Genomic DNA, 27,714 nt, shown 5'->3' on the forward strand with positions numbered 1-27,714 from the left:
GACCGTACCTCGGCGAAGGCCTGCTTGGACACGAACCGATTAAGCGGTCCATTCCGTTCTGGGATAAACGAGCGGGTATTATCGCCAGACCTCACCGGACCCGATTCTATTTATCAGTGTGCCTCATGACTCATGCCCTCATGCTCCATCCCCCGCTCAGCCACGGGTGGGAGGGAGTTGTTGACATCATGAGTCAAGGGAGGGCAGGGTGGTTCTCCCTCTTCGCAGAAGAGGGGGAGGGATGTCTCCATTGTTCGTTCTCTAACTATTAAATCGATCCGTAGTGCATCTAATCGATTTCTGAACATTTAAACAATGGAAGGTGAGCTATCTCGGGAACAAGCACTTATCAACATAGCTGACTAAAGGAACCTGTATGTTGTGTGCAATCGAATTCCAAATTCGTAAAAAAAAAAAAAAAAATTATATGTATATATATATATATATACATATAATTATCTGATATATATACATATATCTCCTTTAACATATATATATATATACATATATATATATATATACATATATATATACATATATATATACATATATATATATATATATACATATATATATATATATATATATATATATATATATATATATATATATATATATATATATATATATATATATACATATATATATATATATATATATATATATATATATATATATATATATATATATATATATATATATATATATATATATATATATATATATATATATATATATATATATATATATATATATATATATATATATATATATGTATATATGTATATATATATATATATATATATATATATATATATATATATATATATATATATATATATATATATATATATATATATATATATATATATATATATATATATGTATATATATATATATGTATATATATATATATATATATATATATATATATATATGTATATATATATATATATATATATATATATATATATATATATATATATATATATATATATATATATATATATATATATATATATATATATATATATATATATATATGTTAAAGGAGAAGAAGAAGGCGCTTCCAACCAAAAGTAAAAAAACTAGATGGACTCCGCTGATGTGAGCAAAATAGCAAGAGCAGACCCAGTCTCAGGCGACCTTTCACCAGCTTCACAGCCGACTTCCTCAGGCACAGCAGAGGTTCTCATTGTGCTTGAGGAAGCTGGCTGTGAAGCTGGTGAAACATTGCCTGAGATCGGGTCTGCTCTCGCTATTTTGCTCAAATTAGCGGAGTCGATCTAGTTTTATACTGTTGGTTGGAAGCGCCTTCTTTTAAATAAATTTGTCATCCCAACTGCCCCATTCTTTTCCAATATATGTATGTATATATTGTTTTGGATTCTCACCACTCCGGTGTGCGGACGACCGCTTTTAGCTAATTGCGGCCGCACGCCCACCAACCGTGGCAATCCAGTCGCAGCTTTCGGATCAACCCAGAAATCCAGCTACGGGTGTGTGTTTAATCACACCCTAAATCAGCCAACTATTCTGTCTGCGCGTGACAGGGTCCGATCGCCGAATTGTCGATTTACCTCAGTATGCGCGCAGACAGAAATGCCGGGGATTTACACCTCAACGGGACCTGCATGGAAACGAGCCGCTTAAGCAGCTCGCTCCGTTTGCGATTTGCCGAGCGATGTATATCGCCAAGCCCCGCCGGATCAGATTACTTTATCGGATATTTAAAAGCCAGCTAATATCCCGAACGCAATGATGGCAGCTCAACTGAGGGAAAGGACGCAATGAACAGGTGGACATTCACACAACGACATTTATTTGTACACACGTAAGCAGTCATACACGTATACAATCAAACACGTTTGCAATCATGTAGTCAATAAAGCAATGCCGGAACGAGCAAGACAAAGAACTACAACCATTCTATTATTATGTACACATTCACTTAACAGTTCATTACTTGACGGACAAGGTGCCACGACATTCATAAAAAAAGAAAAACCCCAGGAAAGAAAAGGGCAGAACTGGACCTCATGGGCCTTTAATAGTTCACGGAGCCGTGGAGACCGCAAGAGCTCCGAGAGGCCGTGCTGGTTACCTGCCACCTTTGTGGTGACTCGCTGGTTAACCCTCGACGTTTCGTCGACACCGCAGTTGGCGCTGCGCAACTTGGTTGGCCCAAGCCCCGCCGTGCGGCCTGGTGGTTCGGGCCAAGCCGATGACGCCTCCGAGGAACGAACGGGCCTTTGCTCTCTCGAGAGTTGATGCTCTTTTAAGAGCCCGCCCGTTCCTCAGCGTTGGCGAGCTCTCTCCGGCTTTCTCCACCTTCACGCCGTTCTGCGCGGCACGGCAGGCTGGCTGCGCTACAAGCTCCGACTGCCCTCCACTGGACTCGAACCTTGCCGGGCTGCTGGCTTCTTCCGACTTGACGCCAGATCGACTCCAGACTTCCACTCTCTGCAGCTCCCCGACAGACTGCTTGCTTGGCGTTCAGCACGCCTTTATATGGGGTCCGTGAGTGAGGTCTGATCTTTCATCTCTCACCCTTTACCCCTCGCTGGCTCCGCCCATTTTGATCTTTTGATCCGATTTCATCGCGCAGCTCGGACATGCGCGGATGTAGGAGAAATCATCAGCCACACGGACGTTGCAGGAATCATCAGTCGTGGAAAGCGGATATTGTGGAAATCATCAGCCCCGCGTCTGTCGGTGGAGATGGTGCTCGGCCGTGGGATTCGCCATGGGTGGCGAAAAGATGGCGGCGTTTGTGGAGATGAAGGTGAGGCAATGTTTGTTGAAGAGTTGGTGAGGAGATGTCGTGGTTGGCGCTGTGGTGGGGATGGCGTGGTTGTTGAGAGGCGGTTGTGGTTGTTCCAAAATAACGATAGCAAAAGAATAACGGCTGACTCAAAGATCACAGCCTGGGTACACGAATAAATCCCTTTAGACATCGGTGGGGAAATCTAATCTGAACAATCGATATAACAGCCTGGTGTTGGCGCAGTGGTTCGGGCACCGGCTTGGGATCCAAAAGGTCCTGGGTTCAAGCCCCGTTGGGCCACTGAATTAATACACCAGGGGGTTGACTCAGCCTGTCATCCTTCCGAGGTCGGCGAAATGAGTACCAGTGTACTGGGCCGGTGTATACTCCGGTTAAAATAGGTGTACCATATCCCTGTGTTGTAAGAGGCGACCAGGGTTGCGTCAGGAAGGGCATCCGGCGTAAAACCTATGCCAAATCACTATGCGGATCATAACGGATGATCCGCTGTGGCGACCCCTAACGGGAGCAGCTGAAAGACGAACAACATATATGCAATAGTCAAACTTCAAATCGGAAGCAGAATAAACACTTTTCGTAGAGATGGGGGCGAGGAGTGAAGAGGCGGGGGCGGGGGACGAAGGGACGGGGGCAGGGAGGGAAGGGGGGGGGGGCAAGGTAAGCAAATTTTTGGGCGGAGGTAAGCAAATTGAAAGCGGGAGACAGGGGGAAATGGGGCGGGGGCTGGGTTGAATTAGGCAGAGTTGAGTGTGAGTGTGTAAACAAATTGAAAGCTGGAGACAGGGGGTGGGGGCCGGGGGCAAGTGGGGTGGGGAGTCAAGAGACGGGGGGCGGGGAGTGAAGAGGCGGGGCCAGGTTAATTACATTTTTGGGCGGGGGGTAAGCAAATTTAATGGGGCAGGGGCGGGGGGTGAGTAGGCGGGGGCAAGCACACCCTGTCCAGTCCATGTCCCTCGAGTGTATGTGAGCTGGTGAGGATGGTTGAATGAACGGAATCCGTCTGCGACGGGGTTTCAGCTAGTATATACATATATCGAAACATGTGGAGTGTGACGAGCACTCTCCTGATTTCCATTGGGCATAGTGATACACAAAAGCGTCACCTCTAATTCAGAGGCCTCAGCCCAGTGACTGTCAAATACAAAAGGCATCATGACAAAAACAAGGCATCATAAAAAAGAAACATAAAAGACAACTCAGATGGCAGAGCACTGGTACGGTTTGCCAGAGGACTTGGATTTGATTCCTGGTCTGGGCCTGTAATTTTTCCACATATATTTATGATGTTGGGTCTATCCTGTTCATTTCTAATGATATTACTATGCCCCCTGTAGTGATTGATAGCTGACATGGATGTGTGCCCCCACAGGCAGAAGACCTTCTCATGAGCAGGCCCTCACTGCTCTTATCTTTGGCAGCGAGTGCCCCGGAAGCAGCCGGGCAAAGAGAGCAGCACCTGTCGATGTGGAAGAATTGCGGTGCTCAGCTGGTGTGTTGCCCAGATAGCTTAGATGGCAGAGCACTGGTATGGTTTGCCAGAGGACCTTGGTTTGGTTCCTGATCTGGACCTGTAATTTTCTAACATATATACACACACACACACACACACACACACACACACACACACACACACACACACACACACACACACACACACACACACACACACACACACACACACACACACGGTATTTCAAAAAGATTGGTACAACTTTGACTTTCTGCCATTTCTTTGTTGTTTTTTTTGACCTGTATCGTTTTCCTTTTCAGGGTTTGGTGGTGTTATCTTGGTATTTGTTCCATGGGATTTCTCGCTCTGTTGTTCAACTCTGCCATTGCAGTGAAGCAGAAGACAAAAGCAGTGGCTCTGTGGTATGAGACTAAATCATATGTAGACACCCGCCAGAGGTTCTGCCAGGAACCCGACCTCAGAACATGTGCTAGACCCACAAATTGTGCCATTCAACGTATTGTGAAACATTTTGAGCACAACGGCACAGGTCACAACGAGAACAAGGACCACAGTGGCAGGCTCAACCTGATCAACCAACCAAACTGGATCAACCTGATCTGGTTCAGTGATGAAGCTCATTTCCACTTGAACAGTGCCATCAACACCGACAACATCTTCTGGGGGGAAGAACCACCTGAGGAGATCACTGAGAGGTACTTGAAAGGACCTAAGGTCACATGATTCTGCGCCTTCAATGCCAGACGGGGAACGCTAGGGCTTTACTGGTTTGAGAATGACAACAGAAGGATGGTGAGTATCAATGGTGAGCGCTACAGGGCCATGCTCCAGCATTTCCATAATGATCTAGCCCTAGCCCAAAAGGTCACCCAAAATCAGCTCAGCATGACCTCGTTTATGCAGGATGGTGCACCGCCGCATCCAGCTAGTGACACCATCCCTTTCCTGTGGCAGCTCTTCAGAAAATGCCTTGTTGCCCTGGGTACCACTCATCTGGGCATCTCTTAGCCCAGACTTGAACCCTCTGTACTACTGGTTCTGGGGGGTTGCCAAGGGCTCTGTCTATGCCAACCACCCTGCCACACTCGATGATCTGAAGCAGGAGGTGTCAGACTACCTCCAGGCAGTGCCACCTGAGACCTATAGGAAAGTTGGACAGAACTCTTGGAGTCAGGATCAATGCCTGTCTGAACCACGGAGGGGCACACATCGAGAACGTCAATTACAAGGATTTTGCATACATGCCAATTTCAGACCTTCGGCTCTCACTAACTCTAACAATGACTTGATGTAATAGCAATAAGTGATAGAAAATACCATGTCATTAGCTTTCAAGAAATGTTTGGTTCATGTTCCTTTGTCAATAAATATTTGAAGTTGCATCACTCTTTTGGAAACACTGTATGTATGTATGTATGTATGTATGTATGTATGTATATATATATATATATATATATATATATATATATATATATATATATATATATATATATTAGAGGGTTAACACTGATCAGGACAGGGTGAGTGGAGGTAAAATCGAGTGGCTGTTTTCATGATATCTTCCGGTCGACGTCGAGTTCCAATTTGGAATCTGTTCAGTCATCACCATATCAAGAGAATATTTACCAACATCGTTATTGCATATCAGTTCGACAAACTGTTCTCCAATCAAGTCGGCGGTACCTGACTCGTGCATCCCCCCCCCTCCCCTCTACTTCGCTACCTTGTCTATCTATCCTCATGTCTCATCTCATGACGAGTCCAAATTTCCGGCACGTTATTATACATCGCAGATGAATTTGCATCGTTTATCAGTAATTCATGCTAAAAGGCAATGAAAGATGGCTGCGATTGTCCCGTGATGAACATAAACCGAAAATAGTTATCAGGAGGCCATATTTCTGAGCATGACAAATACAAAAGGCATCATGACCGCAATCAAATCGCAGTGAGTGCCTCGTCTTCAGTGGGGAGCGGTTTGGGTCTTTGGGACCATTCAATCTCCACCCTCGGTGTTCGATACCCATTGCGCATTCCATGCGTTCATGAATCATAAACATAAACAATGGACAAGCACAAGGCATAATATACGAATTATGCACAATAGGTGACAAAGTCCAGCCGTGAGAAGGATTGCTAAGTTAGGGTTGGTTTAATTGTATTTTCGATGTTAATTACATTAATTGCTTCATTCGTTTAAATTAATCGCACATTCATCGCACGAGCAGCATTGCACGCGAAGTACACGCTGCTTTCAGGTTTATAAATGATGATGTCGCAATAAATTGTGCAGATGATTATTGAAAGTGCATAAAAGCAACACGTGCGACGTGGCTTGTCAGGATGAACGTTTGTAATTTTCAGAACTGCGGTGTGTTCCGTTAGCAATCGGCTTGCTATCACTTGACGAGCCAGCAGTTCCGTATCAACGGCTTTGCAAGCCGCTTGCCAAGCCGCTCAGCAAACAGAACGAGCCATTTCGAGACATGCTGAGTGATGTGTTGGCAAAAATTGGCCACCGTCGTCAGATTGAAAACGACACTACAACCAATGAAATGTTCAGTTATACATGCTGTACTCATAATCTGTACGATTTTAGACCCTTTAGACCCCTTTGACTCTTCTTGACCTTCACACCACTTGAGACCCTATTCAGACCGTTTAAAACTGTTTGACCTCTTAGACCCCTTTGACACTAAGTATTATTGGAAAGTACCCTTAGAGTTTAGACCTTCAGATCCTTTAATGCCCTTATAGACCCCTCTTGCATTCTTTTGATCCCTTTAACCTCTTAGACCTTTTAAGACCATTTGGACCATTTAGCCCCTTCAGAACTCTTCGACACTTCAGACCCCTTACATCTGTTAGACTTCATAGACCCCATAAACCCAAAGACCCTCAATAACTTTTACAGGCGATACAATAACTTAAACCCCTTTAGACCGTATCTACGATTGGAACATATCCTTTAGACCCTTAGAACCCTTGAGACCCTTATAGACCCCAATAGACCCTTTGTACCTCCTTTGACCTCTTAAACCGTTTGGACCTTTACATCCTTTAGACACCTCAGACCCTTTAGACCTGTGAGAACTCTCTAAACACACACCACACAAATATCAAAAGACTCTTCTTGCAATATACAGACTACTTTTTTCAGCAAGTAATATGCAAATTCTACCCCCCCTCCCCTATCGAAGGGTGGGTACTCTGCTCGTATTATTGAAACATACAGTTCATACTTTTATTGTTACTTCGACTTTTCATCCGAACGCTTGCTTCAACAGATATGCAATCAACAGATATGCAAAACCCCTCCGACCCCTACCCCAAAATGCACAGTGGTTGATTCATAGAAAAGGTTTGCAGGGGGCTCCTCTTTCTGACTACCCATTTTTATCCCTTTCCCCGTATGCGGTAGACAAGGTTTTGCAATTGTGTGTGTGTGTGTGTGTGTGTGTGTGTGTGTGTGTGTGTGTGTGTGTGTGTGTGTGTGTGTGTGTGTGTGTGTGTGTGTGTGTGTGTGTGTGTGTGTGTGTCTGAGCCATAACTTTTTTTTACCATTTGAGCTTTTGATGTCAAATTTTTAACAAAGCTTCATTAAAAAAAAACATGGAGAAGAGAAATTAATAATTTATTAAAAAGGTCAAAGGTCAATTTCACATAAAACCGTCAACATTCATCCGATTGATATGAAATCTGAACAAGGTTTGCATATTGGGTCACTTAATTGGATCACCAATAAAATGCAAGAAACAGATTTTTTTGAGGCCAAAAGGTCAAAGGTTGAGGTCCCAAAATCATCAACTTCCATCTGATTTGAAATGTCAGCAGGGTTTGCATATTGGGTCATTGAAGCCCATTGTTTTTGAGATCAAAAGGTCAAAGTCGCCTAAAATGGTCAATTTTTACCCTCACCAGAGGAATGCATTTGGGTCTGTTTGTCTGTTTGTCCGCACAGAACGTGAGTGTTTTTCTCTGCAACCGCTTCTCAGATTGAGATATTTTCACCATCAGAGCAACTACTCATGCAAACTGATTTAATGATAATGATGACATCATAGGTTACGTGGTGTGGCAGCCATGTTGAGGAAAAAGGAAAAACCTTGAACTTCTATATTTCAGAAACTGCATCAAGGAAAAAATTCAAACTTGGCACACGGTAAGTACTCATTGGGAATAAGTGTGATTTTTTTTATGATGTCAAAGCTACCTTTGTTATGACGTCATAATTGCATACATAAATTGCCACATCTGATCAGTATGAAAATTTCTGAGGATCATCTAGGGATAAATTGATTTAAAAAAAAAAACATTGATGACATCATCAGTTACATGGTTTGGCAGCCATATTGTTTTGTTTTTTTTAAACCATGAAAAGTCTTCTCTAAAATGGATGACCAGATCGAGGTGAAATTTTACATGTATGACCACCTATTCATGAGGAACAAAACATTCACAATATGACATCATAGTTCACATGATTTGGCAGCCATATTGGATTTACCCTAAAACCTATAAAAAAATGTTCTCCAGAACAGCTGGACAGATGGAAGGGAAACCTCAGACAAATGTTCCCCAATTCTTGGGGATACCAGGGTATTCAGGAAACATAGGACTGTCTGTCCTGATGCTCACCTGGATCAAGACCAAGTCACTCAAAACCCCCACAGAGCTCCTTTGACCCTGAATTTTTGATGCCGTGAACAAGCTTAGGTACATCACAGGTGATGATGGTTGTGGTCAAGCTTCATTGAAATTGTGTGTAGTTCAGGGAAGATAGCAAATATCTATTTTGAGGGCGAAAAACCCTCCCGTAGACCCCATTAATGAGAGTATATTTTGATGTGGTCAATACATTTTGGTACATATGGGTGATGAAGGTTGTGGTCAAGTTTCATAGTTTTGGAGAAGATAGCAAATACCTATTTTGAGGGTCAAAAACCCTCCCGTAAACCCCATTAATGAGAGTATATTTTGATGTGGTCAATACATTTTAGTACATATGGGTGATGAAGGTTGTGGTCAAGTTTCATAGTTTTGGAGAAGAGGGCAAATACCTATTTTGAGGGTCAAAAACCCTCCCATAGACCCCATTAATGAGAGTATATTTTGATGTGATCGATACATTTAGGTACATATGGGTGATGAAGGTTGTAGTCAAGTTTCATAGTTTTGGAGAAGAGAGCAAATATCTTCTTTTGGGTGGGGGAGGGGGGGAGTCCAACCCCCCCCCCATACATCTTTTTTATGAGCACAGACTTTAATACACTTTCATTAAGCACCAGATCTGAAAGTTGTGGCCAAGTTTCATCAAAATCGTGTGTTTAGTGCAAGCAATAATGACTAAAGTGTTTACAGACAGACTCAATGACTGACTCACTCAACTACGGACACTGCTCGATCACATAAGCTCTCCAGACGAAAGTCCAGGTGAGATAATAAATGATAGGTCACACGATCTGGCAGCCACATTGGATTGAGCAAAAATCTTAAAAAAAAATTATTTCTCCTGAACCAATCCATAGATCGAAGTGAAATTTCATAATTGTGATGTAATAGTGAGGGTGATTACAAGTTTTAAATTTCTACCTTATTGTATGCATAGTCTGGCAGCCAGAATTATTTGATTTTTTTTATCTGGAACCTTGTTTTTTTTTTTTTCCTGAGTCTCACTTGGCTGAGCATGGATGGGTTTGATGGCAGAGAAGTAGCAGCTGAAATGCGAGTCCTATCCAGGTTCCTCCTGATGACATCTTCTTTGCTTTTTGCTTGTTTGAGTTCCATCTGATTACTTATCACTGAACAACAAAAATTTTTTACTGGAGATGTGTAAAGTGATTTAGACTAATTTGGGTACGCTGATTTCAAAAATCATAACCGTTTTGTTGTATCACGTCAGGATTTTCAGTAACAGAAATATTCCCATTGCCTAGAAGTCAGGATTTCAATGAAATTTACAAAAATTCATTTATTCATTTATTTCATCATGAATGCTTCAAAATTATAGAAATTACAGAAAAACTCCACTAGAATGTAATTAAAAATGCTTTAGGCATTTGGCTTTGCGTTTGTGCTGCTCTGTGTCAGTTTCACGATGCAGGAACCAGCAGAAATCGCCCATCATGTTCGGGTTGTGCCGCCCTTGGTAATGCGTCTCCATGAGTGAAATCTCTTGGTGGAATCGCTCGCCGTGCTCGTCCGAGACTGCTCCCAAGTTGTCAGGGAAGAAGTTCAGGTGCTGGTGTAGGAAATGGATTTTCAGGGACATCCTGGAGCCAAGTTTCCTGAAGGACTCCAGCAGCTGCTGCACTATTTCTTCATAGTTGTCCGCGCGCTCGTTCCCCAAGAAGTTGTCCGTCACAGCTTTGAAGCTCCTCCACGCTGCCAGCTCTTTGGGGTTTAGAGTTGTCGGAAAAGTTTCGTCCTTCATAATCTGTCGGATTTGCGGTCCAACAAAGACACCAGCCTTGATCTTGGCCTCCGACAAGGTGTTGCCAAACTTTTCCTTGAGGTATAAAAACCCACGCCCATTCAGATCCATTGCCCGTACAAAACTTTTCATCAAGCCGAGCTTTATGTGGAGTGGTGGAAGGAAAACCTTGGCTGGGTCGACAAGGGTGACATGCTTCACGTTGTGTCGACCAGGTACATGTGTTTTTCGCTCTTCCCAATCTTTCTTCGTCCAGTGATTCTTGTCGTCTCTGCTATCCCAGAGACAAAGGAAGCACATGTATTTCGTGTAGCCTGACTGCAGCCCTAACAACAGCGCCACCACTTTCAAGTCTCCGCAGATGTGCCAGTTGAAGTCATTGTACTTGATGGAATCAAGCAGCTGCCGCATAGTCTCATAGGTCTCTGTCATGCCGAACGCGTGAGCCAGTGGGACTGATGGTTTCTCGTTGCCATTGTGGAGCAAAACAGCCTTCAAGCTGTTCTTCCCCGAGTCGATGAAGAGGCGCCAGTCTGCAGGATCGTGATCACACCCAAGTTCTTTCAACAGACCGTTGATGTCACTGCAGAATGTCATCGTGTCTTCCATCTCAAAGAACTCAGCCATGTCTCTGTGACGTGCTCTGAACAAGGATATCTTGGTGTTAGGTTCAAGTAGATTCCACTGCTGCAGCCTTGATCCAAGCAGCTCTGCCTTCGCCTTTGACAGCGAGAGATCTCTTACAAGATCATTTAAGTCTCCCCTGGTTCAGAAGGTGTGATTCTTGAGTGTCGGGTTCAAAAGGTTCATCATCACCATCCTCTTCACCACTGCTTACAGCTATGTTCTGATCAGCTGGAGGTGTTGGAACGGGGTTCTCGTCATCATGAGGCACAGGTTTACGAGCAGAGACGCAGTCAGCGTACTTGATGTGACCTTTATTCTTCTTGTTGAAGCCGGCGATGCTTGGGCAGCAGAAATAACAATCATCATGATGATTCTGCGGCTCACGCCATATCATGGGCACCGCAAATGGCATGCTCGCGCGCTTGCCCACCAACCACTGAGTCAAGGTTGTGTGACAGCTTGTGCAGCAGATGTGTGGTGCCCAGCTCTGTTCTTGGTCCCCCACCTTACACCCGAAGTAGTGAAAGTAGGCGGCCTTCATTTTCACTGCTGTAGATATACTTCGCTGTTGATCTTTTTTGGTATACCGACCACAGACATAACAGAAGTTGTCAGGATGATTGGTACAGGAACACCTACTCATCTTTATCTGAAAGAAAGAAATATAACACAAGTTAACAACAATTGTACGAAATAGACATGTTAAAGACATATGTAAATTTCATTGAAATCCTGACTTCTAGGCACTGGGAATATTTCTGTTCCTGAAAATCCTGACGTGATACAGCAAAACGGTTATGATTTTTGAAATCAGCGTACCCAAATTAGTCTTAATCACTTTACACATCTCCAGTAAAAAATTTTTTTTGAAATTTGTTGTTCAGTGTTATCAGGCTTCTGATTTATCATCAGGTCAGGCCAGATTACATCTGTGACTTGCTACAGGTACCATGTAAATCTGTACTATCCTGTTTTATGGTTGGGATCTCGGCGACTAAATCGTCTCCGCCACCAAGTTTTTTTGGTGAGGAGGGTGGATGGAGATGGACACCCAGCAGGATTAAAAACAAAACCTGTCAAAGGGCAGAGGAGATCCTTGTGAGCCAAAGGCTATCCATATCGTGCCCAACTGTATCTGCGGACATCCACCTGCAGTTGGGTTACTTTTTTTTTTTCAGAGGTTGGTGGCAGGATTTGCACTCCGACCACCGGAAAACCCTTCACTCATCAAAACACAAGAAAAACGCAAAGAAAATTGAAAACCCACTCCGTGGGAAATACCTCCTGTGCAGCTGCCCTCTGCAGGGAAGTTCACCGGATGAAAAGATTGGGGCAAAGTCTTTGGGGACCCCCACTCTTTGATGATAGGAGGAAAAACATGGGGTAATCTTCCTGGGTCAGATTGCAGTGGTGTGTGTTGGTGTGGTGCTGAGATGTCATCCACCAGATGGCAGTCTCCTTGGGTTAACCTGAAGCGGTCCCTTCGGGTGGGTGCCTGGAATGTCCTATCCCGAAGAGAGGATGATCACCTGTCACTGGTATCATCTGAGCTCAAGCGTTTGAACATCGGAATTGCAGCACTCTCTGATGGTCGGAGACCGGATAGTGGTGAGATCATGGTAGGTCATACATACACCGACTATTAGTCTGGTCACTCTGATGGCAACCATGCCCAAGGAATTGCTGAAGCTGAATCCAATAAGCTGACTCCCATGATAATTTAGGTAACAACGGTCAATTAGTATTATGAGACGATGGATTCGTCACTCCTTGGGCGTCGTTTCCCTGGTCTCTGTATATGCTCCGAATGAGGCAAGTGATCTCACCATGAAGGACGCATTCTATGTCTGTGGTTGATCAGTGCCCCAGGCAAGATACTCTTCTAGTCTTGGGGGATTTCAATGCATCGACTGTAACTGATAGGGATGGTTATGAGACATGTGTTGGTCCCCATGGGTCTGGAACTGTGAATTATAATAGCACTAACTTCCTTGACTTTATAAGAAGTCATGGACTTAGGGTGGTTGGTTCATGGTTTCAGCACCCACAGGCTCATCGCTGGACTTGGTATTCCAACGATGGTGGTGTGGCAAAGGATATTGACCATGTGCTCATTTATGGTCACTGGAGGATGATCCAGAACTGCAGGGTTTAACAGAGTGCTCAGTTCCTTAATACCGACCACAGGCTTGTGGTAGCAACTCTGAAGTTGCAGCTTAAATCCAGGAGAATGGTACCATCCCAGCCTAAGCTGGATGTTGGCAAGCTCAAGGATGAGAGGGTAGCTGGGGAGTTTGCAAACAGGCTGAGTGGGGATTTGGGGGGTTTGGGTGCTTTGGGTAATCCTGAAGAGTTGTGGAGTACCTTCAAGCCCACCATCCTTTGTGTTGCCGGTGGATGTCTTGGAACTCACCGAAGGGTGAAGAAGAATTTACCTCTCAAGGGACTCGAGATACTCTTGATCAGAGTCGCAGGTCCATGCTTAATAGCAGAGCTGAGCTCTTCAGGGAGTTGAGGTGTAAAACTGTATGTGCGCTGAGGGTGAACAAGGAGGACTATATGCGAGGAATCTGTGAGGGGGGTAGAGTATCACCTGTGGTCAAGTGATTCTCCTCCTGCCTACAGGGGAATTCGCACATTGCATTCCTCCAAACCCGTCTCTCGGTGTACTGCAATTAGAGTGGAGGGTGGTGGCTATTGACTGAGGAGTCCGAAGTGAAGACCGGCTGGGCCGGTAACTTTGAGCGGTTGTACCAGGTTGATTCACCAGCTGTTGATTTGGATGTCAGGGGTGTTGCTCTCCCTATTGCTGACCCTCCAATCAACTGCGATTCACCTTTGTTTGTGGAAACACAGGCTGCGCTGAACCGGTTGAAATGTGGTAAAGCTCTTGGGATCTGTGGCATCCATGCTGAACTTCTCAAGGCTGGTGGAAATGTTGTAATCATGCCATTGTATGCAGTTCTGTGCTCTGCCTGGAACACAGGCATCATCCCAACTGACTGGAAGAGGGGCCTTGTTGACCCTCTCTGGAAAGGGAAGGGTGATCGCCAGGACTACAACAACCACTGAGGGGTGACTCTGCTCTTGGTGCTGGACAAGGTCTTTGCTTGGATAATTCTTAATCGGGTTTGCCTTCATCTGCTTGTGCACCAATGCTCAGAGAAGTCAGACTTTACACCAAAGAGGTCAACGATTGACCATATCCTTGACCTTCGGGTCCTCACCGAACGCTTATGAGAGTTTCGGCAGGGGCTGCTTGCAGCCTATGTTGATCTCTGTAAAGCGTTCGATTCAGTGAATTAGGATGCCCACTGGAGGATACTTGGTCTTCGTGGGGTGCCACCAAAACTGATCGATCTGATGTCTGAACTATACTCTGGTACTGAGAGTGCTGTGAGATGTGGTGATACCATCTCCAACTTATTTCCAGTAACTGGAAATAAGGCAGCACATCTTGTGTTATTCTCATATTTATCATGTTGATAATTTCTCAAAGTTATATCTGTCAATAACAAAGGAATATCGTTCTCTCGTTCTCTCGGACTCTCTGGAAAATCCTCTATTTCTCTTTGCCGACGACTCCACCCTCTGCCGTACCATCTGTCATCCCTCAGACCGGCAAGCAGCAGCTTCTTCACTCACTGCAGATCTGGATAAAATCACAAACTGGTCCAACACGTGGAACATGTCTTTCAATCCAGACAAATCTCACACTCTCACTATGTCTCTTCGAAAGGACCGTTTACAAAACCCCCCCATCCACTTTCTCAACAATCCTCTGGAAGAAGTCTTTTCTTTCAAGCTTCTAGGTCTCACTATCTGCCATGACCTTTCCTGGGAAAGTCACATTTCCAACCTCGCCTCAAAAGCCAGTCGCCGACTGGGAATCCTCCGTCGTGCTAAGTCCTTCCTCGGCCCTCTTGAGCTCCTGACCACTTACAAAGCTTTTATCCGTAGCCTGATGGAGTACTGCTCTCCCCTCTGGGCTGGTGCTCCTGCCTCCCACCTTTCTCGGCTTCACGCTGTCGAAACCAGGGCATTTAAGATCATCGGCATCTCCCGCAATGAAGCTGAGTCTTTGGGCCTCTCACTCAATCACCGCAGGTTGGTCGGTGGTCTTTCTGTCTTCTACCGACTCCTCTCCAGCCTTGCCCCCCTGCTCTCTCTGCGATTTGTCCCCACCACATTTCCACAGGGCGCTCAAGGTCCGCCAACAACCCCCTTCTGGTAAAACTACCAAAATCACGAATCACTGCTCATCTTCACTCTTTCATTCCTCTTTTTTCCCGCCTTTGGAATAAACTTCCTCACTCTATTCTTTCCCATTCTTCCCTCCAGGCTTTCAAAACAGCTGTTCACCACCACCTCTTATCTTCCCCCATCCAAATCCTCGATCTTTTCTACCCCCGATAATCCACCCAAGCCCACTTCCTTCATTTCTCCTACTTTCCTTCCTGAAAGTCCCTGAAATGTCCATCTTCTCTTCGCCATGTTCCCCGTCCCATCCCCATCCCTCTCCCTTCCACAGTTCACCTAATGTGTCTGTTCCCCACTGTTTTGTCCCTTCCACTCCCGCCCCTCTTGTCTCATGCCTCCTTGCTGTGAGTTGTGTGTTAGCTCTCATACGAGCCTCGACCAAGGTATACAAAAAAAAAAGAATCTCAGACACATTCTCTCTGCTTTATATCCACATCTCTTAACTGCTGAACGTGAATTGCACTTATTCAGTCAGTATGACGTGAAAAGCAATGTACAGTAGTAGGGTACTAGTCAAAAGAGCTCTCCTTTGGTAAAGTCAACGTGGGGTCTTTACTTTGTTACAGAATAATTACAGAACATTTTCAACATGTTCATGTGATCGCCCGCTCAACTTCTCTGGGTTGAGAAAACTCTGAGTTGTGAAACAAAAAATGTCAAAAAATAGGAATGGCGTCATAAAATTGATATGACGTCATAGTGATGTATCATATGTGCGGTAATTCATCTCTGCGAATGCCCTGTTCGATTCCCGCAAACAGAATTCAAAAAGCTTGCCTAGTTACCTTCGCATTCTGCGAAAGGTTATGTATTGGTCGCTGTGTATTTATTTATTAATTTGTGAATATGTGTGTGTGTGTGTGTGTGTGTGTGTGTGTGTGTGTGTGTGTGTGTGTGTGTGTTTGTTTGTTATTCGCATAACTCAGAAAGTATTAAACCAAATCGCTTGGAATTTGGTGGGATGATGGGTTATTATCCAAGGAACATTTGATTAGATTTTGGGAGCGATCGGGTCAAAGGTCAAGGTCAAGGTCACGGAAAGGTCAAATTCGTATTTTTACCATAGCGCGGTCAATTTTGATCTAATTGGCATGCAACCGATGCCAAAATGTTCAGAATTCATTGCCCAATCTTGTGATGGGCGACATGACACAATTACGTCATTACCCTTGTTAGCGGTTGGGGGTCAAAGGTCAGTGGGGTCACGACCTTTCAAAATATGCGGTTTTTGTCATAACACGGTCATATCAAAACTGATTTGCATGAAACCAACACCAAAATGTTCACTGTTCTGTTCCCCCCACTCTCATGCCAAGAACAAAAAAGTAGCGGAGGCGAAGGTATGCACTCTTCCGAGTGCCCATTCTAGTTACCTTCGCATTCTGCGAAAGGTTATGTATTGGTCGCTGTGTATTTATTTATTTATTTATTTCGGAGATAATTTTTTAGGCGATTTCCATTAGCAGAGATATTTTGACGTCATTACTTTTTTTTTTCTAGGAGGAATTTTCAAAATCGGAGATGGTTATTGTCTGTGCAGGGTAGTTTTGCATATATACGCCAAGTTTCAGGAAGTTTCGATGAAAACTGTAGGCTGTGAAACAAAAAAGTTCACAAGAAGAAGATGAAGAACAACAACGTGAGTAAGACTGAGAGATCCTCCACGAGGATCTAAAAACCAACTCTTGAAGTATGACTGGTGGAAATCTAACTTGATTGGAGGCCAGAACATGAACGGTGTAATGGCGTCTTCTTTAAACTTCCTTCTGCCTCGGTGTTGGGGATGTGAAACTTTGCTGCACCACAGCTTGCTTTTGCTTTGAAGACTTTCAAGGTTGTCTTATGAAGACTATAAGCACAATACAGTACTACTTATTTGGACTTCAGGTCATGGGCCAATTATGCCAATTAATTAGTCAGCCCAGTTTGATGTGAACCCCCATCATCTGGTAAATCAGTCCATTATTGATGGATATACTGGAGCATATCACACAAGGTGCACAAAAACTGACTCTCATTAGTGTACCACGATTGCCAATCACTTTGGTTGATGTGGTGTGGATGACAAACGTATATATGCAAGATATCCCCAATGTGGAGCTTTTTCCTGTTTCATTTTAAAATCGGTAGAGAAGTGCTTCGTACCAATTTTGGTATTCTGTGCAAATATATACATGTTAGTATAAAAGCCCATAAAAAAATGATGGGTTGGAATGATTTTATTTGAACTATTCAAGGAGACTGGATGATGTGAAATTATTTCACAGCAAGAAGCGTTATTTTAAAACACAACATGTACAAATGTGACCCTATTTTTTTTATCTTCTGGGATGTTTCTTTCCGACAGTACAGCCTCGTGAGCATGCCAAAGTCTGAAGCCTCGGCCTAACCTCAGGTGTGCTCATATCTTCTTTATTTATAAGACATCCTTCGGACATAAATGAACACTTGTTTTACTCTGCATGCGTTACACATCACATACAGCAAATTTTACCTCCCTGTGCATTGTATTTATTGTTATTTTGTTTAATGCTTCTGTACACCACACTTGAGGCCCTGTTGCAAGTCACCGTCTACATTTCCAATAGAAGAGACGCATTTACTCTTTTATGAAAAAAAAGTTGAAGTTTTTTTATTTTTTCTGAAAAATAGACTGAAGTGAACACACAGTCATGTTGAACGATTGGCCTTTAAAACTCAACTCGAATCGTTCTTATGAAGTGGGACAGACAAATACACAAACACCCAAACACAAATGCACAATGTTTTTTCTGTAGGTTGATATGTATATGCAGTATATCGTACAGAAACATATATGTATATGTATATATATATATATATATATATATATATATATATATATATATATATATATATATATATATATATATATATATATATATATATATATATATATATATATTTATATATATATATATATATATATATATATATATATATATATTTATATATATTTATATATATATATATATATATATATTTATATATATTTATATATATATATATATATATATATTTATATATATTTATATATATATATATATATATATATTTATATATATATATATATATATATATATATATATATATATATATATATATATATATATATATATATTTATATATATATTTCTACGCCAAGCCTGCTATTGCATGCATATCAGAAAAATGCATGTACTCTAGCGATTAAAATATGAATAATAATCCTTAATATTGTTGTTGTTTGAAGTAGAATTACTTTAACATGCTTAGCTGTAATTATCTACCTAATTAATCAGGGGAGGATAACACAGTTTGACCAACATTCTGGCCACATCTTTTCTTTCGTGTGCCAAACTGGCCTCAGTGTTTGCTCACTGGAGCTGCCTAATCAGCTGCGGGCTCTCAGCCTTTGACACAATCAGGGACAGGTGGACCTTTTTCCACGCTGATGTAATTGAGATGCAAAGAGCAGGGCATCCGCGTTCACGGAGCTCCTGTCGTGTTTACTCGATGCCGAGGTTTGCACTGATAGTGCTACTGGAAGCTAATGGCGAAGCACTAACACGTTGCCATGCTAACACGCTACTTTAATGGCGTATGCTTCAAGCCCACACAGCAGATGTTGTACACGGAAGCGTCCGCCTCACAAATTATATCGTTAATTTGAGCAATTTGTCTGGCAACGAGCAATAAAATAGGGGTGTTGGATTTGAGCTCACTATATTTGTATTGGGGGTCCGTTGTGTGGGTCAGGGAGTAGGTTGGAGGGGTCAGTCTCGGACTCTAGGTAAAGGTAAGTAAAATTTAAAGGTCTCAAGAGAAAACGTTAACTGATTCTATTACGCTGCGAAATTACCTTCGCATTATTGGCTGTCATTTTCTTTTGTGCTTGGTGGCCTTTGAGAACTCCCAGTGGCCAAGGATGTGGAACCATTTTATCACTTAATAAATGCTCAAATCATCTGTTTGTTTCTGGTTTTCTCCTGAGACAGGACATTGATTTGGAATTCAACGTTACCTGATTTCCAACACAGTTGCACTGATGACTCACACTGACAGAGACAGTTATTGTCAATGTTGTAGGTAACTGGCCTCAGGCTAAAATTGTTGTTGTCATTTTTTTAATTTTGGCTTTTTGTTGGTGCATTTACAGAACTATCTGAATAATTATATAAGGGTCCTTGTTTTTATCAGATAATAAAATTAACTTCTTCATTTGATGTGATGAATTAAAAGGCTAAAATGTTACTTCAATCTTCCATCTCCCCAGATTTCTAACTTGGTTGGCTTCTTGGATGGATTTTTTTTTAGCTTTGTGTCCATCACATTGAGAAAATGCTGTTTTGTCATTTCATCTTGAGCTGCATTCATTTTGCAATCTAGGTAGGTTGGGGTAAGAGGAAGATGGGGCTTCATGTGGTGGGTGATGATTGATACCTGTGCAGATATTCTCATGTTGGGATGTCTTACTTCTTTTCTTTTTTTTAAGGAGGATATATACACCGGTCAATGTGATACACAGTACATGATGTCTGATGATCGGTTGTTTACATCACTTATATACAACACAGCATGCTTAAAGGTGAAGGCACCACCAACTTGTATATTTGCCTTTTTGACAAACCTCAGGTCTTCATTAGACAACTATGCTAGTTGATGTGGCCTTCAGGTTTGGGGCCTTCTGTTTTGAATCTGGATCTTCCAAACAACAACCTTTTTTTGTTGTAAACACAACCTGCATACATTGGCTTATGTGACATGATCACAATTTAATAAAAGGAAACTTTTACGTAGAAACGGGTCTCCTGTAAATATTGATCACATCCCATGAGAAAGAATAAAGTGTATCAAATGAAAGACACACATGTACCGAATGCTGGGGGCATCAGCCCATAAGGTAGAGCAGCTACAGACAAAACCTTGTAGTCTGAGTAGCTCTGATTTTTTTTTATAGTAATGAGTTGGAACAATGGAGGATGCCCAGTCTGCTCCTGGCTTTGGAGGCCATGTGTTGTGATCAGCTTATTGTGGTGCTTGAGAAGTTCGATCAACTGAACCTATTCTCGAGGCCATGAAAATAAATAGGAGGGTTATTTTGATCTTCATTCTGGAACAACAGGATGAGACGGAGAATTATCAACCCAGCATCTAGTATATTCCAGATCAGCCAGGAGAAGGAGAGGAGAGAAAAAGACAGGGTTTCATTGATAGCATGGATCGCGTTGACTGTGTGCATGGAGGACGTCAGAAAGCCAGGTTTAAAGGCGGCCGTAGATGCTGCAGGCCACAAGCTTGGCAAGCAGAGCAGGATGCCATTTCCAGATTGTCAAATGCTCGATATATGTCGAGGGAGACAGTCTGACCATTTCGTTTTCATATTTACCATAATTGGTGGAGTAATAGTTGGAGTGTCTGCTCTATGTTTTGGAGGTTGGTGGTTTGAACCCTGGTAGTCATACCAAATATTTAAAAAATGGTATAGTATGTGCTGCTTCCTTGCTTGACACTCAACATTAAAAAAAGATAGAGCATGGACAAACAACCCAATGTTGTCAACAACATGCTCGGCTTGATGGGCATAATGACCTCCTCCTGTGTTGAAGTTATTTGCAGAGGAATTTATTATTACCCCATGCACGCAAAGCGAAAAGCGAAGTTAAGCAATTGGTTCATGTTCGTCTGTCTTTCTGTCTTTTCAGTTTATGATCGAGGAACAATTTATTTATGTTGAATGTAATATTTTGAACACCAATCAAACCATGAATCGGAAGACAATTCTGTCATTTTACTACACCTTGGCTCAGAATTTGTCCCAACTGCACTGAATCGAATTTGTCCCAAATGAATTTGTCCCAAATTTGTGTTATACAGAGAGGAGTGAGATTTTTTTAATCTATCAGCCTGCCTGGCAGTCAAGCAAAAATGAAAATCATTCCAAACAGGAAACTTACTATTTTTAATGGCATTACAAAGGACACAAACAACAGGCATGAAGAACCATTGTAAGGTGTTAGACAGGGTGGCGTAACAGACACTGGCTAAAATGGTGGTAAAACCCAGAATTTATTTATTTATCACCTTAAACCTCTTTCAAGCTCAATTTAAATTGAATTATATACTTGAAGACTGTAAAACATACTGGGCGTAGTGGCGTGCGCCTGTAATCCGGCTACTCAGAGGCTTGGGTTGGAGGATCGTTTGAGGTCGGGAGCTCTGCGCTGGGCCGCGCTATGAGAGGGTGTAGGGCAGCCCGGAATCATGGCGAAACCCAATCCTTATCCCTGTGTCATAAGAGGCGACCAGGGTTGCATCAGGAAGGGCATCCGGCGTAAAACCTGTGCCAAATCAGGATGCGGATCATAACGGATGATCCGCTGTGGCGACCCCTAACGGGAGCAGCCGAAAGACGAACAACTTGAAGACTGTAAAACAAATCACCTTCATCATATTTCCAAAAACCATGCTATATATCGATATATTATATATAGCATGAGAGGGCATGGCATGTGAAATGGGGTGAAGAAGAGGCCACCATAATGTCTATGAACTGATAAATAAAGCTTCCATCTCCTAAATTGCATCTTCTAAATTATTGCAGTAAAAATGGCAGTTGGTGTGTAAGACTACCGTATTTCCACACAAATAACACACCCGCTGTTAAAACCTGCACCTGGGGAAAACATGCTTTCGGAAAATTTCAGGCACATTTCACATACACACAGGTACACCCAGAAGCAAGCTTTCCTCCTCACATCTTCTTCTTCTTATATGTTGCAGCTTTCCTGCCAGGTAGCTATCATTTTGTTGGGGCACAGCTGTGCCACTGATGCTGTGCCCCAATCTCAGTGCACTAGTACTCATTTCACCAACCTCAGAAAGATGATGGGCTGAGTCAACCCCACCTGCTGTTAATTCAGCAGCAAACAGGGCTCAATCTCAGGACGTTAAGATCCCAAACCAGCCACCCTAACCACTAAGCCAACACCAAGCTTCCTCTGCACATGACTGGGAGATACGTGATGTCCGTACTTACAACAGCCGACACGGCTTTGTTGCCAAAGACCAACAGATGGCTCTTTTCAAATAAAACTGCAGTGAGGCCGAAGTCACATTTGCTCTACGCGAGGATACGGCGGCCGTACGCCCTCTGAATTGACAGAAACGTGCAGCGGCCGCAGAGTTTCTGCGGTGGCCTCAGGGTGGCCCTACGCCGTTTGGCTATCTTTTACAGGCCGTAGGGGTCGCCGTGGAATTATAATGCGGAGTTATAACTTTTTTCATTTCGACGTTCGCCGGAGCAATTCGACATGCCGTAGTTGTGTTCCACGTCGACCATACGTATGGCGTACAGTGGGCTTGCGTTATTCGTGCGGCTGCCGTAGTCTCTTATCAATGAAAAATGAATTTTGCCCAAAAAACCGAATACATTTTAAAAAACCGAACACAACGAAGCGTTCGTTCATGTTTGTTCACGTGTCTCCCCCACCTGTTCGAGCCGGATCTTCGCGCTTTGTTCATCCAGTTCGCCGGTGGAAATACTCGTGAAAGCATCTCTCGTGTGTCGATCGCTACTTTACCTCGTGTTTTCACCTTGATTTGTGGGGTTTTTTTTTTTTTACTCATCTTGTGTTTTAATTAATAACAAAAAAGCAATCCGATCACGTGATGTAACGGACTATCGGGCAAGGATTTAATTTCACAGAAAAACCGGTTGTAATTTGGAATATCCATGATTACCTCAGCGCGATGCGTTTGATGAAAGTGATTGTGGTTCTGGGGGCATCATGTTGATGAGCTGCCCTGGGGGCAGCGCTCGCAGAGTGCGCGAGCGATCGGAACCCAGGCTGGAGCTCGAGCCTGTGTGGACCTTTGGATTGGTGATTGTTCCAGTTTACATACAATACATTTCCACCGAAGGTCATTTACTCATCTTATTTTACCTTAAACATGGGGAATTTCAGTTGAAAGTGGGTTTTCTTGGGTCCCAGGAACAGATTAATTCACTCCATTATTTCTTATTGGGAAAATAGTTTGGGAATCGAACTTTTTGCAATCCGAACAGCCTCCTGGAACGAATTAAATTCGGACTCTGGGGGCACCACGTACTGGTATGTTCCAAACTGTTATATTTTTATTTCAGTAAAAAAAGAACTGCTATATATACCCACTCGTTACCGTCCGTCTGGCCGCACATTCGCCTTCGGGCCGTCCTGCGGTCACCTTGAGGATACCTTGCGTCTGCCTTGAAAATTCTATGGCCGCCGCAGGAACGCCCTCAGGTCACCGTGCGACATCAAATCAAAGACCGTACGACACCCCCACGTTTTCGGTCTCCACAATTTCTAAATACGCCGTGCGGCTCCCCGAAAAATAAAAACATATGTGACTGCTACATTGTGTGACCGTGGAAATACTGCGGCCGCCGTATAATTGCTATTAGCAGTAGATTTTGGAGACCCCACGGCCGCCGTGGCAAATGTGACTTAGGCCAAAATAACCAATTGACATAAAAATGAACTAGCCGAAACCCCGTCACAGACGGATTCCGTTCCATAAGCCCAATATGACAACCAGACCAGTGGCGGCTCTTGTAAGAGCCGGATCCCAGTCGATGTACTCCATGGCCTTACCTAATGAGGCCTACAAAACGTCCTTGCACACGACATTTTTGGTGTACACTACTCTTTGTGAAGAAGTCCCCTGATTTGTGCACGTGTCTACTTTGACGTACAAACACCGTGTCAAAACTTCTCAGGTCACAGAACCGAGAAAAACATGACGCGACCGCTTGGAGGAGCACAAAGTTGGTCCTTCAGTATTAATATATAGAAGATACAATGTTTCTTGTTACATATTTTGTGTCAAATTCACATTCTGAGGTCATCAGCATGTGCAGAAGAGGGTTTTACATCTCAGACGCTATTTTCGAGGAGTGGAATTACACCTCTCAGCGGTGACGGTCTGTCGACGACAAACGTATTGACGTCACCGAATGACCGATGATGTCATGACGTCCTTACGCCTCTTAGCGGTGACGTCACACGTCGCCATGTAAACGAATGTAAAACGAAAAGTGTTTATTCTGCTTCAGAGTTGAAAGTTGACTATTGTCACGATGTGCGATGCACTCTCACAGGCACGAAGTTTCTTTCAGTCCAGGTCACAGTACCGAGAAAAACGTGACGCCATCGCGAGGAGGAGCACAAAATTGGCCCTTCAGTATTAATGTATAGATACTATATCTTGAGAAAGGGTTGTTGTAATTATTAATTGTTCTGTAACGATGTGTTAAAAACCAGCATGGTTTCCGGTTCCGATATGTCTGGAAACCACACTACTCATCCATTAGAAATGTAAAAATAACCAGGCTGTTGAACTTTATATCATTCCATGAAATTATCCATACCTTTACAAGTCCCTGCCATACAGTGCAATGTCTGCTGTAAGTATAAGTAAGAGAAAACGTAAAAGTTTCATGGCCGAATTCAAACTGAAAGTTGACGAAAAGGTGGGCTGATTTCTGGAGAAGAAGATGAGAGTGACGATATGGATTGCGATAGATCCACACTTGTCTACTCCGAGCTGTTTCAGCTGTTTCACAGTGACACAGAAGAGGAGGACAATGTGGGCTTTATGGAACACAATTTATCGGTCCCTTAAATAACTTTGTAAAATATATATATATATATATATATATATATATATATATATATATATATATATATATATATATATATATATATATATATATATATATATATATTGCGTCAGGAAGGTCATCCGGCGTAAAACATGTGCCAAATCACTATGCGGATCATACGGATGATCCGCTGTGGCGACCCCAAACGGGAGCAGCCGAAAGAAGAATATATATATATATATATATATATATATATATATATATATATATATATATATATATATATATCCTGGTGTTGGCGCAGTGGTTATGGGATCCAAGAGGTCCTGAGTTCAAGCCCCGTTGAGCCACTGAATTAATACACCAGAGGGTTGACTCAGCCTGTCATCCTTCCGAGGTCGGCGAAATGAGTACCAGTATACTGGGCCGGTGTATACCCCGGTTAAAATAGGTGTACCATATCCCTGTGTTGTAAGAGGCAACCAGGGTTGCGTCAGGAAGGGCATCCGGTGTAAAACATGTGCCAAATCACTATGCGGATCATACGGATGATCCGCTGTGGCGACCCCTCACGGGAGCAGCCGAAAGAAGAAGAAGAAGATATATATATATATATATATATATATATATATATATATATATATATATATATATATATATATATATATATATATATATATATATATATATATATATAGACATCTATCTATAATTCCAGCAATGTGTGTGTGTGTGTGTGTGTCTGCGACCGCCGTTTCTCGACGACCGCTGGTCCGATCGGACTGAAACTTTCCAGGAATATTGCCGGGGCCCCACAGATGTGCCTTTTCGAGGTTTGATATCGATCGGAAAAGCGGTTCCCAAGTTACGGCCATTTATCTGTCGGCCAATGACAAGACACGGTGCTATGACATCACGAATGACGTCACAATTAGTTTTTTTGTATTTTTTTTTTTTTTTTTTTGCACGATCGACGGTCCGATCTGACTGAAACTTGCCAGGAATATTGCCGGGGCCCCTCGGATGTGCTTTTCAAGGTTTGATATTAATCGATCGAGTGGTTCCCAAGTTAGGCCAAAAAAAAAAATGTTGTATTGGCGTAACGGGTCACTGAAAAATAGGGTAGGTCGGTCGGGATCTTTTTTATTTTTTATTTTTTCCTAATAAATCCCTCCCAAAATCTCCCCCGGCTCGAGTACCACCCTTTTTGTCGGCGGGTTCTGTCCGAAACACTTTCGGGTTTTTGCGATCGCGATCGCAATCAACAAGATGCTTGAAAACGATAGCAAAACAACAAAAATAGCAATAAAATAGGGTCGGCAAAATTTTTCGATAGCAAAAAAACAAAAAAAAAAGTAGGGTCGGCGGAATTTTTAGGGTCGGGCGGGTTGCGCCAATGCAACATTTTTTTTTTTTTGGCCTTACGGCCATTTATCTGTCGACCAATGACAGGACAACACAATTCTTCTTCGTTTGATATGACGTCACAATTGATGCTGGGGACCTGAGTATGTTTCCCAAGTTATGGCCATTTATGATACGGTTGGTCCAATCTAATTAAAATAATGCCCCAATCCAGTCGTCGTTTACGCACCTACAGGCCCGCCCCTACGGGCCCGTACTCGTATATATAATTCCAGCAATCTCTGTGTGTCTGTCTGTCTGTCTGTCTGTCTGCGACCGCTGTTTCTCGACGACCGCCGGTCCGATCTGATTGAAACTTGCCAGGAATATTGCCGGGGACCCGCGGATGTGCCTTTTCAAGGTTTGATATCGATCGGACGAGCGGTTGCCAAGTGACGGCCATTTTACTGCTTTTTCAGTGTTGAAAAATGTGTATATATGGCAGCTGAAGGTGTTGTTCCACCTTCTCACCTTATCATGCCAATTTTTTCTCAGAATAATGATAACAGCATATTAATAATAATAATAATAGCACAATAATTGAATAAAAAGAATAACATGATACAATGACCAATGTCTGTCAACCAATAACGACCTATATATTGTCTGTCAACCAGACAGGACACGGTGCTCTGACATCACGAATGACGTCACAATTTTTATTTTTTTATTTTTTTGCACGATTGACGGTCCGATCTGATTGAAACTTGCAGGGAATATTGCTGGGGACCCGTGGATGTGCCTTTTCAAGGTTTGATATTAATCGGATAAGCAGTTCCCAAGTTACGGCCATTTTCTGTCGACCAATGACAAGACATGGTGCTATGACGTCACGAATAACGTCACAATTAATGTTTATTTATTTATTATTAATTTTTTTTTGCACGATTGACGGTCCGATCTGATTGAAACTTGCCAGGAATATTGCTGGGGGCCTGCTGATGTGCCTTTTCGAGGTTTGATTTCAATCGGACGAGCGGTTCCCAAGTTACGGCCATTTATCTATCTACCAATATCTGCGAGAGAGAGGACGGGAGAGGGGAGGATGAGAGTGGGGGCGAGAGAGAGGGGCGAGAGAGGAGGGGGAG

General features: G+C 42.9%; 1 long non-coding RNA gene across 4 annotated transcripts in view; it reads left to right on the forward strand.

Moving 5' to 3' along the window:
* The window catches only part of LOC147015909 (uncharacterized), a 129,940-nt gene extending 124,306 nt beyond the window's left edge, over positions 1 to 5,634 (forward strand). For 3 of the 4 annotated variants that reach the window (XR_015049905.1, XR_015049907.1, XR_015049910.1), the window contains 2 exons: positions 4,158 to 4,277; positions 4,559 to 5,634. This is a non-coding gene — a long non-coding RNA (uncharacterized LOC147015909). Of the gene's footprint in view, positions 1 to 1,234; positions 2,786 to 4,157; positions 4,278 to 4,558 lie in introns of those variants that run through there. The other variant, XR_015049904.1, reaches the window with a different exon arrangement.
* The last annotated feature ends 22,080 nt before the right edge of the window (positions 5,635 to 27,714 follow it).

This window comes from Eptatretus burgeri, chromosome 12, assembly GCF_056783735.1.
Source record: "Eptatretus burgeri isolate ZD-2024b chromosome 12, Ebu_testis_v1, whole genome shotgun sequence".
In the NCBI taxonomy this organism is placed as follows: Eukaryota; Metazoa; Chordata; class Myxini; order Myxiniformes; family Myxinidae; genus Eptatretus; species Eptatretus burgeri.